This window comes from Anser brachyrhynchus, assembly GCF_964034855.1.
Source record: "Anser brachyrhynchus genome assembly, chromosome: 6".
Classification (NCBI taxonomy): domain Eukaryota; kingdom Metazoa; phylum Chordata; class Aves; order Anseriformes; family Anatidae; genus Anser; species Anser brachyrhynchus.
The window spans coordinates 3,814,897-3,830,819 of NC_137700.1; the positions used below are offsets into that span (position 1 = coordinate 3,814,897).

Genomic DNA, 15,923 nt, shown 5'->3' on the forward strand with positions numbered 1-15,923 from the left:
GGTGGGGGACTCTAAAATCGGTTGTATCCCCCCCCAATTAGGGGAGGAACCCCAAAATTGGGTGGGTGAACCCCCATATTGGGGGGGAAGAACACTTAAATGGAAGTGTGAAATTCCAGAATTGAATGTGGACCCCCCAGAACAGTCTTCAGGGTTTAGTGTGGTAAATTTTATCGGGTTAGGGCTGTAAGGGTTTTTAGGGTTAGGGTTTCTAGGGTTTGTTGGGGTAGGGGTTAGGGTTAGATCCGTGGTTGCCATAGCGTTAGGGGTCAAGGTTCTTAGGGGTTAGGCCTAATATTAGGGTGGAAGGCCAAAATAAGAGGGGGGAGCCCCCCCCAAAATCGAAGGGTTGAAGCCCAAAGTTAGGGGAAGGAACGGCCAAATTGTGGGGTCCCCCAAAATTGGGCGGAAGAACTCTTTAATATTAGGGGGGAACCCAAAAAAGGAGGGTGGGGGACTCTACAATTGGGGGGGACCCCCAAAATTGGTCGGGTCCCCCCAAATTAGGGGAGGAACCCCCAAAATTGGGTGGGTGAACCCCCAAATTGGGGGGAAGAAGACTTAAATGGAAGTGTGAAATTCCAGAATTGAATGTGGACCCCCCCCAGACCTGGGGAGGAATCCCCAAACTTGGGGGGGACCCCCAAAATTGGGGTTAAAGCCCCAGATCCCGGGGAGCTAAGCCCCAAATTAAGGGAAGGAACCTCAAACATGTGGTGAGAACCCCAACATTGGGGGAAAGAACCTTAATATTAGGGTGGCAGGCCAAGAAAGGATGGTGGGGGCCTCCAAAATTGTGGGGGGCTTGGAATTGGGGGAATCCCAAAATGGAGGGGGAACCCCAAAAGTGGGGGGGGGGGGCGAAGCACCAAATTAGGGGAAGGAACCCCAAAATTGCGGGGAAGAACTCTGAAATGGAGAGCTGAAAACCCGAAATTGAGGGGAAACCCCCAAAACGGCGGGAAAACCCTCCATAAACACGAAACCGGTAATGTAACAGCAAAAAATGGCGTCCTACGGCACGGTGCGAGGCTCAATTTTCTGGGGAGTGCTGGGAAATGTAGTTCTTGGCCACCGGGTTTCCGGGAGTCCATATTGTTTTCCCAGAGCATGCCGGGAGATGTAGTTCTCGGACACTGGGCTTCCGGGAGGCCATGTTGGTTTCCCATCTTTGCTAGACTCCGGGTGCTCTGGCTTCACAGAGAAACCCCCAAACTGAAAAATGTACCTGCTAATATATTGGGCTCTAAATGTAGCCCTGGGTTAATTGAATAACAATCCCTGGGTAAGATTGAAGTGCAGGAGGGGTTGGCTACGGTTTTAAGAGCCGGTTTGCAGAAAAGGGATTTCCCGTTAAGAAATGGCATATACTGATTGTTCTCTTCCTTGCTCTGCCAAGACCTGAAGCACATCTTGGAAGCCAGGCAGAATCCGTGGAGCCAATGGAGTTCTCAAGCTCGACTTCAGCTTCTTCCCAGCTAGAAGAAGCAAGGACACGCCGGCTGAGTTCCACAGGCAACGCGCCCGTATCTGTAGACGAGGATTTAGAGATGCTACTTTGGGAACTCTCAGACGGCATACTGGAAGCCGAGCTCGACTTGGACCCAGGGAAGGATGAGGATGACCTCCTCCTTGAGCTTTCCAAGATGATTGATGATTGAACTGCATAGTCCTATGGTATATTAAAAAAAAAAAAAAAAAAAAAAACCAAAAAAAAACCCAACTCTTCTTCTTGTTGGATACCCTGAGGTGATCCTTTTTCTAACTGAGGCTTTGCAATGAGACTTAAAGCACAGTTGGAACTGGTAGAAATTGGCAGGATTTGCACTCAGTTGTCCTAAGTTTCCCTGCTGGTCAGAGTTAAGGTCTTGTGCATGGTTCCGTAAGTAGAGGTGGCTACCTTTGATATCAAGAGGACAAAACACTTGTTTCTTTTGGCACAGAAAGATGTCCATCGGCACGCTGTGGTGGCTGTGAATTGACGTAGTGATGGAGCGATGCTCTGAAGGCTTAAACGGAAAGCTTCTTCCTTCCGCCCCCCCTTGGCACAGCTCGATGTTGGGCACATTGTGAAGCCTGGGTGTTCTGATTTCTCAGACAGTTGATACCCAAATCCCGGAGTTACTATGTCAACTCTTGACTTTTATTTGTGTATGCCATTGTTTTGACTGTAATCTTTTCAGATGATGAAGCTGTAAGGGCGGGAGGGAGCAAAATAATTATTCTAGCGTTGTGGACCAAACATGCTGCCAGGAGTGGTGGTGGTGGGGTCAGCCCACCCGGCCTTACTTTCAATTATCAGGGATGATAAAATGGTGTGAAAAGCAGCAGCTCTGCCATACGGCTACGCTACCCCCACTCCCTTCTCTTGTGCTGTACCAAAGTTCCCCCAAGCTTTGGTTGGTGCTTTTTGCTGGTGACAGTAGGACTCCAGGGCGAGTAGTCGGGACTCTCCTGCAGTAACTGGGTCAATTAAGGGTTGGTTTAAGTGCCTCCTGGTTTTTAAAATTGCTCCCCTGAGCTGCTGGCTCTGCTGCCTGCTACAGCAAATGTTCGGGTGCCATCAGCGTCGCACTTGGGCGTGGGCACTGACCCTGCGGAGGAGAGCTGAGACTCGCGTGTATTGTGTACCCTGCCGCCAGTGATCGTTTTCCCCTAGCAGATCTATTTTGAATCATTTCCCTAAATTTTAGAGGAACTTTAGGCTCTTTGTGCTATGATTTGTGAAGCTGTAGGGGCCCTCAGGCATTTGCTGCTGGCAGAGGAAAACCGCTTGTCGAATTTGTTGTAAATACTTTCTGTTTGGACAACAACGCCTGTGTGTGTGTGTGTGTGTGTGTGTGTGTGTGTGTGTGTGCGTGCTTTGACGACCCCCTGCGACGCCCCAGCTCCGCGAGGGAAGCTTTGAAGCGGCTCTGGGAAAACCTCTGCGGAAGAAACCGCTGCTAGTGACTTGCGGAAAAGGGACTCCACAATCAGTGAGATTGTAAAGTAGGTATGTTTATTCAGCGCTGGGCAGCACGGGAGGTCGTGGGCATGAAGATTGATGACTCTTCCTCGTCACCACTAGTTGACCTCTTGTCTTTGCACAGACTCAGTTGCTCCTTGGCTCTTGTCCATCTGCAGGACCAGTTTCTCCCAGTTTCTTAAGACAGGCTCACTCTCTTATCAGGAGACTGACCTTGGTAAGGGGCCCAAGGCTTCTTGCTTTAGTTAATTGGCACAATGCACCATAGTTAGCAAAGACGCTAAGTAGCATCCTAGTTTAATGCCGTCAGCGCTCTATCTCTACTTGATAAGATTCTCCTAACTCCCTCTCTCACTGGAGCCCACGCAGCCCTCCGTCCTGCCGAAGGACTTCACGGGGACTTCTGCCGGCTCCGGGTGCCCGCACACACACAGAAATGGCTTTGAGAGAAAACAATCAGGAGGAGGAGAGCTCAGAGACTGCGGCCGGCTTCGGCCACCTTCCCCTCGCTTTCCCTCTCCGTGTTCAAACCGAGCACTGTTCTGCCGTCAACCTTCGCTGCCTCTGCCCGCGGCGCTGGGCTTTCGCGTGTGCCATTGCTCCTCTACATATTTTATCCTTCCTTTTGTAAGGAATGGTCCAGCAATTCGTGTCACTAAGGGATTTGAAGGGTTAACATCGAGGCCCGGGTCTAGGTGATAAGAGAACAAAGGGGTTTTTAGGGAAAAGTGCTGACTACTGCAGGGGATGTTGCTAGAGTTTCTGAAATCCGGCGCAGAGGCTCCCAAACGAGGAGGAAGGGGGAGCTGAAGGACAATTGAAGGACAAAAGCCTGAGAGGAAGACAACCAGCATTCAGCCCGAGCAAGCCCCGAGAGACCACCAGAGACTGGTACGCAGGCGCCCCTGGGAGGGGTTTTGGATTCCGGAAACCAATTCTAATAACCCTGCCTCTTCTCGAAGTAGTAATGAATATGTATTAGCCTGGGAGCATCAAAACCAGCCGCCTTACGTAACAGGCGTGCGTCCTGGGGGAGCAGAGACTCCCGGCGCACCCAGCGCTGCTTGCTTGCCTCTATTCGTTTAATAAATTGTAAACTTTGATTGTAATCCTATTTGGATTTATAACAGCCATTTATAACACTTTTTATATTTGTATTTTATTTAAGGCTGTCTTGCCCCCCTCCCCCCCCAGCCTCGCTGCTCGCCAATAAAGCTGGCGCAGGGGCTAAGGGATTTGAAGGGCCTGCTTGTACACCTAAGGGATTTGAGGGCCTGCTTGTACACCTTTGGGGACTGCCTCTTTTTGGGGGGGGGGGGGGGGGGTGTTAGGAGCTGCTTGTATACTTTTTTAGGCATTCCTTTGAGAGGGGGTTGGGAGCTTCGTGTATACTGGGGGGGGAGGGCCTCCCTCGAGGTGGAAGCGGGGGGGGGTTGGAGCGTTTCTACACTGTAGGGGCCTGCCTGTACACTTTTGGGGCCTGCCTTGGAGGGGTTGGGAACTGCTTGTACACCTTTGGGGCCTGCGTCTGCGCGGGGCGGGGGGGGTTGGGGGGTTGGAGCTGGTTTTAACCTTTCGGGCTTGCATCTGGAGGGGGTTGGGGCCTGCCTTTGGGGGGGTGGTTGTGAGCTGCTTGTATACTGTAGGGGCCTGCTTGTACACCTTTGGGGCCTGCGTCTGGGGGGGGGGTGGGAGCTGCTTGTACACTGTTAGGGCCTGCCTTGGGGGAGGGGTTGGGGCATGTGCCTTGGGGGCATGGGGTTGGGAGCTGCTTCTACGCTGTAGGGGTCTGGGTCTTGGGGGGTTGGGGCTGTTTGTACACCTTTGGGGCGTGCCTCTGGGGAGGATGGGGAGTTGCTTGTACACCTTTGGGGCCTGTGTCTGGGGGGGGGTTGGGGCCTGTGCCGGGGGGGTTGGGAGCTGCTTGTACGCTCTAGGGTCCTCTGGCAGGCTTTGGGGCCTCCCTTTGAGGGGGGCAGTTGGGAGCTGGTTGTACACCTTTGGGGCCTGAGTCTGGGGTGTGGGGGCTGGGGCTGAGGCCTGGGGCCTGGGGCATGCATCTGGGTGGTGGTGGGGGGGGGTCCAGTTCATGGGGGGGTGGGTGTGGAGCTGCTTGTGGACAGTTGGGGTCTGCATCCGGGTGTGGCTGGGGCCTGCTTGTAGACTTCTGCAGCCTGTGTCTGGTGTTTGGGGGCTTTTCTGTAGTGTTTGGGGATTGCATTTTGGCTTTGGGATGTGTCTAGAGCTTCTGGGGCCTAGCTGTAGTGCTTGGGGCCTGCGTCTGGGGCTTTTCTGTAGCATTTTGGTAGCGTGTTTGTGATTTGGGGTCTGCATCCAGGGTTTTGCCTTTTTTGTAGTTTTCAGCTTTGTGTCTGTTTCTTTGTTGGTTGCCTGGGGTTTGGGGTTTGGATCATTAGTCAGTGTCATTAGCGTCGGGGGGTTAATATGAAGGGTTAGGGTTGTGGTTAGAGTTGTTAGGGTTAAAGAGAATAAGGATTTTAGGGTAAGGGGATCAAGGTTGTGGGAATAAAAATGTTTTTGCACAGAGTTACATCGTTTAGAGGGAAGGAAGGTGGTATTGATATATGCTTGCAGTGATAAGAAAGCTTAACAGACAACCTTGTAAAATGCAGACAACCAGAATCCTTAGAGCAATTGGGTGGAAATCACGGTGTAAGAAACATTACCACCTCAAAGAGGAAAACAGTCAAGAAAAAAATAAAATTGACTAGTAACAGGCCAGCAGCTGTGTATTTTCTGTGAAGCACTGGATAGATTGTGAACATGGATTACCCAGTCAATGGGGAAACTGGGGAGGGTCCTGGTCACCGAGAGGAAAAAAAAAATTATATAAACTGTGTTATGGAACTAGTAGGTGGCTTGTGGGACGCCTGCCATTGCAATCGTGAATAAAAATGCTACCTCACTGAGATACTTGCCTGAGCCTATGGTATTGGTTACAGAGTGTTTCTAATAAGGTGTTAGGGTTTTAAGGTTTCAGGGCTAAGGCACTAGGGTTGGGTTTCAGGGTTAGGGTTTCCAGGGTTTAGGGTTAGGATTTTAAGGTTGTTAGGGTTGGAGTTATAAGGGTTAGGGTTTGGGGGTTAGTGTGTTAAGGTTTTAAAGTATTTTGTGGTTTTAGTGTTGATAGGGTTTTTAGGGTTAGGGTCTTAGGGTTTTAGTTATGGTCAGGTATTTAGGGTTAGGGTTTTAAGGTCTTATTTTTTTTTTTTTAAGGTTAGGGTCTCCAGCGTTAGGGCTTTGAGAATCTTTACGTTTTGGGTTAGGGTTTAGAGGGTCTTAATTTTTAGGGTTAGGGCTTTTAGGCGTAGGTCTAGTGTGGTAAATTTTATCGGGTTAGGACTGTAAGGGTTTTTAGGGTTAGGGTTTCTAGGGTTTTTTGGGGTAGGGGTTAGGGTTAGATCCGTGGGAGCCGTAGTGTTAGGGGTCAGGGTTCTTAGGGGTAAGGCCCAATATTAGGGTGGAAGGCCAAACTAAGGGGGGAGCCCCCCCCAAAATTGAAGGGTCGAAGCCCCAATTTAGGGGAAGAAACGTCAAAATTGTGGGGTCCCCCAAAATTGGGCGGAAGAGCTCTTAATATTGGGGGAAACACAAAAAAGGAGGGTGGGGGACTCTAAAATTGGGGGGACCCCCCCAAATTGGTTGTGTCCCCCCCCAAATTGGTTGTGTCCCCCCCAAAATTGGTTTTGTCCCACCCAATTAGGGGAGGAACCCCCAAAATTGGGTGGGCGAACCCCCATATTGGGGGGGCAGAACACTTAAATGGAAGTGTGAAATTCCAGAATTGAATGTGGACCCCCCAGAACAGTCTTCAGGGGTTTAGTGTGGTAAATTTTATCGGGTTAGGGCTGTAAGGGTTTTTAGGGTTAGGGTTTCTAGGGTTTGTTGGGGTAGGGGTTAGGGTTAGATCCGTGGTTGCCATAGCGTTAGGGGTCAAGGTTCTTAGGGGTTAGGCCTAATATTAGGGCGGAAGGCCAAAATAAGAGGGTGGGAGCCCCCCCCAAAATTGAAGGGTTGAAGCCCCAAGTTAGGGGAAGGAACGGCCAAATTGTGGGGTCCCCCAAAATTGGGCGGAAGAACTTTTAATATTAGGGGGGAACCCAAAAAAGGAGGGTGGGGGACTCTAAAATCGGTTGTATCCCCCCCCAATTAGGGGAGGAACCCCCAAAATTGGGTGGGTGAACCCCCATATTGGGGGGGAAGAACACTTAAATGGAAGTGTGAAATTCCAGAATTGAATGTGGACCCCCCAGAACAGTCTTCAGGGGTTTAGTGTGGTAAATTTTATCGGGTTAGGGCTGCAAGGGTTTTTAGGGTTAGGGTTTCTAGGGTTTGTTGGGGTAGGGGTTAGGGTTAGATCCGTGGTTGCCATAGCGTTAGGGGTCAAGGTTCTTAGGGGTTAGGCCTAATATTAGGGCGGAAGGCCAAAATAAGAGGGGGGGAGCCCCCCCCAAAATCGAAGGGTTGAAGCCCAAAGTTAGGGGAAGGAACGGCCAAATTGTGGGGTCCCCCAAAATTGGGCGGAAGAACTCTTTAATATTAGGGGGGAACCCAAAAAAGGAGGGTGGGGGACTCTACAATTGGGGGGGACCCCCAAAATTGGTCGGGTCCCCCCAAATTAGGGGAGGAACCCCCAAAATTGGGTGGGTGAACCCCCAAATTGGGGGGAAGAAGACTTAAATGGAAGTGTGAAATTCCAGAATTGAATGTGGACCCCCCCCAGACCTGGGGAGGAATCCCCAAACTTGGGGGGGACCCCCAAAATTGGGGTTAAAGCCCCAGATCCCGGGGAGCTAAGCCCCAAATTAAGGGAAGGAACCTCAAACATGTGGTGAGAACCCCAACATTGGGGGAAAGAACCTTAATATTAGGGTGGCAGGCCAAGAAAGGATGGTGGGGGCCTCCAAAATTGTGGGGGGCTTGGAATTGGGGGGAATCCCCAAAATGGAGGGGGAACCCCAAAAGTGGGGGGGGGGGGGCGAAGCACCAAATTAGGGGAAGGAACCCCAAAATTGCGGGGAAGAACTCTGAAATGGAGAGCTGAAAACCCGAAATTGAGGGGAAACCCCCCAAAACGGCGGGAAAACCCTCCATAAACACGAAACCGGTAATGTAACAGCAAAAAATGGCGTCCTACGGCACGGTGCGAGGCTCAATTTTCTGGGGAGTGCTGGGAAATGTAGTTCTTGGCCACCGGGTTTCCGGGAGTCCATATTGTTTTCCCAGAGCATGCCGGGAGATGTAGTTCTCGGACACTGGGCTTCCGGGAGGCCATGTTGGTTTCCCATCTTTGCTAGACTCCGGGTGCTCTGGCTTCACAGAGAAACCCCCAAACTGAAAAATGTACCTGCTAATATATTGGGCTCTAAATGTAGCCCTGGGTTAATTGAATAACAATCCCTGGGTAAGATTGAAGTGCAGGAGGGGTTGGCTACGGTTTTAAGAGCCGGTTTGCAGAAAAGGGATTTCCCGTTAAGAAATGGCATATACTGATTGTTCTCTTCCTTGCTCTGCCAAGACCTGAAGCACATCTTGGAAGCCAGGCAGAATCCGTGGAGCCAATGGAGTTCTCAAGCTCGACTTCAGCTTCTTCCCAGCTAGAAGAAGCAAGGACACGCCGGCTGAGTTCCACAGGCAACGCGCCCGTATCTGTAGACGAGGATTTAGAGATGCTACTTTGGGAACTCTCAGACGGCATACTGGAAGCCGAGCTCGACTTGGACCCAGGGAAGGATGAGGATGACCTCCTCCTTGAGCTTTCCAAGATGATTGATGATTGAACTGCATAGTCCTATGGTATATTAAAAAAAAAAAAAAAAAAAAAAAAAAAAACCCAACTCTTCTTCTTGTTGGATACCCTGAGGTGATCCTTTTTCTAACTGAGGCTTTGCAATGAGACTTAAAGCACAGTTGGAACTGGTAGAAATTGGCAGGATTTGCACTCAGTTGTCCTAAGTTTCCCTGCTGGTCAGAGTTAAGGTCTTGTGCATGGTTCCGTAAGTAGAGGTGGCTACCTTTGATATCAAGAGGACAAAACACTTGTTTCTTTTGGCACAGAAAGATGTCCATCGGCACGCTGTGGTGGCTGTGAATTGACGTAGTGATGGAGCGATGCTCTGAAGGCTTAAACGGAAAGCTTCTTCCTTCCGCCCCCCCTTGGCACAGCTCGATGTTGGGCACATTGTGAAGCCTGGGTGTTCTGATTTCTCAGACAGTTGATACCAAAATCCCGGAGTTACTATGTCAACTCTTGACTTTTATTTGTGTATGCCATTGTTTTGACTGTAATCTTTTCAGATGATGAAGCTGTAAGGGCGGGAGGGAGCAAAATAATTATTCTAGCGTTGTGGACCAAACATGCTGCCAGGAGTGGTGGTGGTGGGGTCAGCCCACCCGGCCTTACTTTCAATTATCAGGGATGATAAAATGGTGTGAAAAGCAGCAGCTCTGTGATACGGCTACGCTACCCCCACTCCCTTCTCTTGTGCTGTACCAAAGTTCCCCCAAGCTTTGGTTGGTGCTTTTTGCTGGTGACAGTAGGACTCCAGGGCGAGTAGTCGGGACTCTCCTGCAGTAACTGGGTCAATTAAGGGTTGGTTTAAGTGCCTCCTGGTTTTTAAAATTGCTCCCCTGAGCTGCTGGCTCTGCTGCCTGCTACAGCAAATGTTCGGGTGCCATCAGCGTCGCACTTGGGCGTGGGCACTGACCCTGCGGAGGAGAGCTGAGACTCGCGTGTATTGTGTACCCTGCCGCCAGTGATCGTTTTCCCCTAGCAGATCTATTTTGAATCATTTCCCTAAATTTTAGAGGAACTTTAGGCTCTTTGTGCTATGATTTGTGAAGCTGTAGGGGCCCTCAGGCATTTGCTGCTGGCAGAGGAAAACCGCTTGTCGAATTTGTTGTAAATACTTTCTGTTTGGACAACAACGCCTGTGTGTGTGTGTGTGTGTGTGTGTGTGTGTGTGTGTGTGCGTGCTTTGACGACCCCCTGCGACGCCCCAGCTCCGCGAGGGAAGCTTTGAAGCGGCTCTGGGAAAACCTCTGCGGAAGAAACCGCTGCTAGTGACTTGCGGAAAAGGGACTCCACAATCAGTGAGATTGTAAAGTAGGTATGTTTATTCAGCGCTGGGCAGCACGGGAGGTCGTGGGCATGAAGATTGATGACTCTTCCTCGTCACCACTAGTTGACCTCTTGTCTTTGCACAGACTCAGTTGCTCCTTGGCTCTTGTCCATCTGCAGGACCAGTTTCTCCCAGTTTCTTAAGACAGGCTCACTCTCTTATCAGGAGACTGACCTTGGTAAGGGGCCCAAGGCTTCTTGCTTTAGTTAATTGGCACAATGCACCATAGTTAGCAAAGACGCTAAGTAGCATCCTAGTTTAATGCCGTCAGCGCTCTATCTCTACTTGATAAGATTCTCCTAACTCCCTCTCTCACTGGAGCCCACGCAGCCCTCCGTCCTGCCGAAGGACTTCACGGGGACTTCTGCCGGCTCCGGGTGCCCGCACACACACAGAAATGGCTTTGAGAGAAAACAATCAGGAGGAGGAGAGCTCAGAGACTGCGGCCGGCTTCGGCCACCTTCCCCTCGCTTTCCCTCTCCGTGTTCAAACCGAGCACTGTTCTGCCGTCAACCTTCGCTGCCTCTGCCCGCGGCGCTGGGCTTTCGCGTGTGCCATTGCTCCTCTACATATTTTATCCTTCCTTTTGTAAGGAATGGTCCAGCAATTCGTGTCACTAAGGGATTTGAAGGGTTAACATCGAGGCCCGAGTCTAGGTGATAAGAGAACAAAGGGGTTTTTAGGGAAAAGTGCTGACTACTGCAGGGGATGTTGCTAGAGTTTCTGAAATCCGGCGCAGAGGCTCCCAAACGAGGAGGAAGGGGGAGCTGAAGGACAATTGAAGGACAAAAGCCTGAGAGGAAGACAACCAGCATTCAGCCCGAGCAAGCCCCGAGAGACCACCAGAGACTGGTACGCAGGCGCCCCTGGGAGGGGTTTTGGATTCCGGAAACCAATTCTAATAACCCTGCCTCTTCTCGAAGTAGTAATGAATATGTATTAGCCTGGGACCATCAAAACCAGCCGCCTTACGTAACAGGCGTGCGTCCTGGGGGAGCAGAGACTCCCGGCGCACCCAGCGCTGCTTGCTTGCCTCTATTCGTTTAATAAATTGTAAACTTTGATTGTAATCCTATTTGGATTTATAACAGCCATTTATAACACTTTTTATATTTGTATTTTATTTAAGGCTGTCTTGCCCCCCTCCCCCCCCAGCCTCGCTGCTCGCCAATAAAGCTGGCGCAGGGGCTAAGGGATTTGAAGGGCCTGCTTGTACACCTAAGGGATTTGAGGGCCTGCTTGTACACCTTTGGGGACTGCCTCTTTTTGGGGGGGGGGGGGGGGTGTTAGGAGCTGCTTGTATACTTTTTTAGGCATTCCTTTGAGAGGGGGTTGGGAGCTTCGTGTATACTGGGGGGGGAGGGCCTCCCTCGAGGTGGAAGCGGGGGGGGGTTGGAGCGTTTCTACACTGTAGGGGCCTGCCTGTACACTTTTGGGGCCTGCCTTGGAGGGGTTGGGAACTGCTTGTACACCTTTGGGGCCTGCGTCTGCGCGGGGCGGGGGGGGTTGGGGGGTTGGAGCTGGTTTTAACCTTTCGGGCTTGCATCTGGAGGAGGTTGGGGCCTGCCTTTGGGGGGGTGGTTGTGAGCTGCTTGTATACTGTAGGGGCCTGCTTGTACACCTTTGGGGCCTGCGTCTGGGGGGGGGGTGGGAGCTGCTTGTACACTGTTAGGGCCTGCCTTGGGGGAGGGGTTGGGGCATGTGCCTTGGGGGCATGGGGTTGGGAGCTGCTTCTACGCTGTAGGGGTCTGGGTCTTGGGGGGTTGGGGCTGTTTGTACACCTTTGGGGCGTGCCTCTGGGGAGGATGGGGAGTTGCTTGTACACCTTTGGGGCCTGTGTCTGGGGGGGGGTTGGGGCCTGTGCCGGGGGGGTTGGGAGCTGCTTGTACGCTCTAGGGTCCTCTGGCAGGCTTTGGGGCCTCCCTTTGAGGGGGGCAGTTGGGAGCTGGTTGTACACCTTTGGGGCCTGAGTCTGGGGTGTGGGGGCTGGGGCTGAGGCCTGGGGCCTGGGGCATGCATCTGGGTGGTGGTGGGGGGGGGTCCAGTTCATGGGGGGGTGGGTGTGGAGCTGCTTGTGGACAGTTGGGGTCTGCATCCGGGTGTGGCTGGGGCCTGCTTGTAGACTTCTGCAGCCTGTGTCTGGTGTTTGGGGGCTTTTCTGTAGTGTTTGGGGATTGCATTTTGGCTTTGGGATGTGTCTAGAGCTTCTGGGGCCTAGCTGTAGTGCTTGGGGCCTGCGTCTGGGGCTTTTCTGTAGCATTTTGGTAGCGTGTTTGTGATTTGGGGTCTGCATCCAGGGTTTTGCCTTTTTTGTAGTTTTCAGCTTTGTGTCTGTTTCTTTGTTGGTTGCCTGGGGTTTGGGGTTTGGATCATTAGTCAGTGTCATTAGCGTCGGGGGGTTGATATGAAGGGTTAGGGTTGTGGTTAGAGTTGTTAGGGTTAAAGAGAATAAGGATTTTAGGGTAAGGGGATCAAGGTTGTGGGAATAAAAATGTTTTTGCACAGAGTTACATCGTTTAGAGGGAAGGAAGGTGGTATTGATATATGCTTGCAGTGATAAGAAAGCTTAACAGACAACCTTGTAAAATGCAGACAACCAGAATCCTTAGAGCAATTGGGTGGAAATCACGGTGTAAGAAACATTACCACCTCAAAGAGGAAAACAGTCAAGAAAAAAATAAAATTGACTAGTAACAGGCCAGCAGCTGTGTATTTTCTGTGAAGCACTGGATAGATTGTGAACATGGATTACCCAGTCAATGGGGAAACTGGGGAGGGTCCTGGTCACCGAGAGGAAAAAAAAAATTATATAAACTGTGTTATGGAACTAGTAGGTGGCTTGTGGGACGCCTGCCATTGCAATCGTGAATAAAAATGCTACCTCACTGAGATACTTGCCTGAGCCTATGGTATTGGTTACAGAGTGTTTCTAATAAGGTGTTAGGGTTTTAAGGTTTCAGGGCTAAGGCACTAGGGTTGGGTTTCAGGGTTAGGGTTTCCAGGGTTTAGGGTTAGGATTTTAAGGTTGTTAGGGTTGGAGTTATAAGGGTTAGGGTTTGGGGGTTAGTGTGTTAAGGTTTTAAAGTATTTTGTGGTTTTAGTGTTGATAGGGTTTTTAGGGTTAGGGTCTTAGGGTTTTAGTTATGGTCAGGTATTTAGGATTAGGGTTTTAAGGTCTTATTTTTTTTTTTTTAAGGTTAGGGTCTCCAGCGTTAGGGCTTTGAGAATCTTTACGTTTTGGGTTAGGGTTTAGAGGGTCTTAATTTTTAGGGTTAGGGCTTTTAGGCGTAGGTCTAGTGTGGTAAATTTTATCGGGTTAGGACTGTAAGGGTTTTTAGGGTTAGGGTTTCTAGGGTTTTTTGGGGTAGGGGTTAGGGTTAGATCCGTGGGAGCCGTAGTGTTAGGGGTCAGGGTTCTTAGGGGTAAGGCCCAATATTAGGGTGGAAGGCCAAACTAAGGGGGGAGCCCCCCCCAAAATTGAAGGGTCGAAGCCCCAATTTAGGGGAAGAAACGTCAAAATTGTGGGGTCCCCCAAAATTGGGCGGAAGAGCTCTTAATATTGGGGGAAACCCAAAAAAGGAGGGTGGGGGACTCTAAAATTGGGGGGACCCCCCCAAATTGGTTGTGTCCCCCCCCAAATTGGTTGTGTCCCCCCCAAAATTGGTTTTGTCCCACCCAATTAGGGGAGGAACCCCCAAAATTGGGTGGGCGAACCCCCATATTGGGGGGGCAGAACACTTAAATGGAAGTGTGAAATTCCAGAATTGAATGTGGACCCCCCAGAACAGTCTTCAGGGGTTTAGTGTGGTAAATTTTATCGGGTTAGGGCTGCAAGGGTTTTTAGGGTTAGGGTTTCTAGGGTTTGTTGGGGTAGGGGTTAGGGTTAGATCCGTGGTTGCCATAGGCTTAGGGGTCAAGGTTCTTAGGGGTTAGGCCTAATATTAGGGCGGAAGGCCAAAATAAGAGGGGGGGAGCCCCCCCCAAAATCGAAGGGTTGAAGCCCAAAGTTAGGGGAAGGAACGGCCAAATTGTGGGGTCCCCCAAAATTGGGCGGAAGTACTCTTTAATATTAGGGGGGAACCCAAAAAAGGAGGGTGGGGGACTCTACAATTGGGGGGGACCCCCAAAATTGGTCGGGTCCCCCCAAATTAGGGGAGGAACCCCCAAAATTGGGTGGGCGAACCCCCAAATTGGGGGGAAGAAGACTTAAATGGAAGTGTGAAATTCCAGAATTGGATGTGGACCCCCCCCAGACCTGGGGAGGAATCCCCAAACTTGGGGGCGACCCCCAAATTTGGGGTTAAAGCCCCAGATCCCGGGGAGCTAAGCCCCAAATTAAGGGAAGGAACCTCAAACATGTGGTGAGAACCCCAACATTGGGGGAAAGAACCTTAATATTAGGGTGGCAGGCCAAGAAAGGATGGGGGGGGCCTCCAAAATTGTGGGGGGCTTGGAATTGGGGGGAATCCCCAAAATGGAGGGGGAACCCCAAAAGTGGGGGGGGGGGCGAAGCACCAAATTAGGGGAAGGAACCCCAAAATTGCGGGGAAGAACTCTGAAATGGAGAGCTGAAAACCCGAAATTGAGGGGAAACCCCCCAAAACGGCGGGAAAACCCTCCATAAACACGAAACCGGTAATGTAACAGAGCAAAAAATGGCGTCCTACGGCACGCTGCGAGGCTCAATTTTCTGGGGAGTGCTGGGAAATGTAGTTCTTGGCCACCGGGTTTCCGGGAGTCCATATTGTTTTCCCAGAGCATGCCGGGAGATGTAGTTCTCGGACACTGGGCTTCCGGGAGGCCATGTTGGTTTCCCGTCTTTGCTAGACTCCGGGTGCTCTGGCTTCACAGAGAAACCCCCAAACTGAAAAATGTACCTGCTAATATATTGGGCTCTAAATGTAGCCCTGGGTTAATTGAATAACAATCCCTGGGTAAGATTGAAGTGCAGGAGGGGTTGGCTACGGTTTTAAGAGCCGGTTTGCAGAAAAGGGATTTCCCGTTAAGAAATGGCATATACTGATTGTTCTCTTCCTTGCTCTGCCAAGACCTGAAGCACATCTTGGAAGCCAGGCAGAATCCGTGGAGCCAATGGAGTTCTCAAGCTCGACTTCAGCTTCTTCCCAGCTAGAAGAAGCAAGGACACGCCGGCTGAGTTCCACAGGCAACGCGCCCGTATCTGTAGACGAGGATTTAGAGATGCTACTTTGGGAACTCTCAGACGGCATACTGGAAGCCGAGCTCGACTTGGACCCAGGGAAGGATGAGGATGACCTCCTCCTTGAGCTTTCCAAGATGATTGATGATTGAACTGCATAGTCCTATGGTATATTAAAAAAAAAAAAAAAAAAAAAAAAAAAAAAAAAAACCAACTCTTCTTCTTGTTGGATACCCTGAGGTGATCCTTTTTCTAACTGAGGCTTTGCAATGAGACTTAAAGCACAGTTGGAACTGGTAGAAATTGGCAGGATTTGCACTCAGTTGTCCTAAGTTTCCCTGCTGGTCAGAGTTAAGGTCTTGTGCATGGTTCCGTAAGTAGAGGTGGCTACCTTTGATATCAAGAGGACAAAACACTTGTTTCTTTTGGCACAGAAAGATGTCCATCGGCACGCTGTGGTGGCTGTGAATTGACGTAGTGATGGAGCGATGCTCTGAAGGCTTAAACGGAAAGCTTCTTCCTTCCGCCCCCCCTTGGCACAGCTCGATGTTGGGCACATTGTGAAGCCTGGGTGTTCTGATTTCTCGGACAGTTGATACCCAAATCCCGGAGTTACTATGTCAACTCTTGACTTTTATTTGTGTATGCCATTGTT

At 50.7% G+C, this 15,923-nt stretch overlaps 1 long non-coding RNA gene and 1 pseudogene across 2 annotated transcripts in view; one reads left to right on the plus strand and one right to left on the minus strand.

Annotated features, from left to right (window-relative positions):
• The window catches only part of LOC308196956 (ubiquitin carboxyl-terminal hydrolase 42-like), a 559,714-nt pseudogene that overhangs the window by 478,603 nt on the left and 65,188 nt on the right, over positions 1-15,923 (minus strand). The gene's annotated exons all lie outside the window — the stretch shown is intronic.
• LOC308197135 lies at positions 14,168-15,539 on the plus strand. Its single transcript, XR_013952615.1, has 2 exons — positions 14,168-15,044; positions 15,159-15,539. It is a non-coding gene; the product is annotated as an uncharacterized lncRNA (long non-coding RNA).